A 1417-nucleotide genomic window follows, 5' to 3' on the forward strand; every position below is an offset into this window, starting at 1 on the left:
ATAATGTAACTAAGTTTGATAGAGTGTTCATATCTTTCATCACACTTATAAGAGTTGATCCAACCTTAAAAATGAGATATAGATAAAACTTTCTGAGCAGATGACTTCATCTCTCTTTAAGAATTTCCAGTGATGAAGATTTCACAGCCCCTTCAGACAACATACTCCCATACTACAAGATAATATACCCCAACCCAATCTGTCTATCCATCTGCATCTGTTGCTCAACATGAGCTCATTATAAGCTTCATCCCAAAAGCTACCCACCTCCAAGTGTGATCACCCCTTGTTGAGCGTGCAGTCTGAATGTTTTAGCCTATATTTTTTAAATAAAATTGAGAGAATTTCACAGCAATCAAAAATAAAGGCATGACACGAGCCAGTCAAGTTCCATCTGTATAATAAGAAATAGTATAAAAAATGGCTGAAGACAGGGGGTACATCGGTACATCAGGGAAGATACCATCACAGATAAATTGGAAGAACGCCTCTGACTTCAGTGATCAGTCGATGAGCTGAACCTTTCTCCCTACAGAGCAGCCTGCTGGGTAAGATTCACACACTCAATTATGCCGAGTGCTTTCTTTGGAAACTTAGAAATCTCTATAGAGTTGATTTATAAGTCAGCATGCTGGTGGTCAGGCTGTATTACAGTTCATTCATTGCACAAGCTTTGCTGACAGTAAATTTATCACCAGCAATCCAAAGAATTTGTGCATCCTTTGCTTCAATAAACTGTACCATCTCCTAAGCTAGCCATGTGAGTTCTGACTCAATGCTGCTAGATGAAGAATGAGGGGCTCATGAGTAGCTCACCGAATGCCACTAGACAAATGGGGCAGTGTGCTAGTTATTAATCTGTAATCGTAATAGTTCATATATTGAATATGACTAGACTTACAGTACCAAATTGGGTATCACTCAGATGTTTTCTTACTATCTTATTAACAGAGCTAGCAGCTGAGGATGTGCCTGAGTAAACTTCTGTCCTAGTATGTTATATGAAAGAAGAAAAGGTTAGCACTTCCCTTGACGAAGATGGAAGATGTCTTAGTTGCCTGCGCAACATGTGTAAGATTAAGTCACTATCACCTACTTCATGCCATCTAACCATGTTTTTGAGACAGTGAACTGAGCCAATTCATAGAAGCGAGGGACATCGAGCTGTCTTTAGATATTGTTAATGAGAGAAGTGGTCAGTGCCCTACCTCAACGTTGATTTGAGGATGGTGGCAAATGCCATAGGGAGGTGGTTACAGCAATGGAAGCAGAACAGGCAGGACAGAGGTAAACCTATCTGTGCCACTGAAGCATAGAAAGATATTGCTGCCTGGGTTGAGAATACGGTTGTAAAAGTACATCTCATAGATGCTCACATACCCAAGAGTCATGTCACTGAAGAATATAAAAACAACCA

At 40.0% G+C, this 1417-nt stretch overlaps 1 non-coding gene across 1 annotated transcript; it reads left to right on the plus strand.

Moving 5' to 3' along the window:
- The first annotated feature begins 994 nt into the window (after positions 1 to 994).
- LOC128074126 (U6atac minor spliceosomal RNA) lies at positions 995 to 1122 on the plus strand. The gene has a single exon (XR_008202993.1). It is a non-coding gene; the product is annotated as a U6atac minor spliceosomal RNA (small nuclear RNA).
- The last annotated feature ends 295 nt before the right edge of the window (positions 1123 to 1417 follow it).

Source organism: Tympanuchus pallidicinctus, unplaced genomic scaffold (genome assembly GCF_026119805.1).
Source record: "Tympanuchus pallidicinctus isolate F22 unplaced genomic scaffold, pur_lepc_1.0 scaffold8, whole genome shotgun sequence".
Classification (NCBI taxonomy): Eukaryota; Metazoa; Chordata; class Aves; order Galliformes; family Phasianidae; genus Tympanuchus; species Tympanuchus pallidicinctus.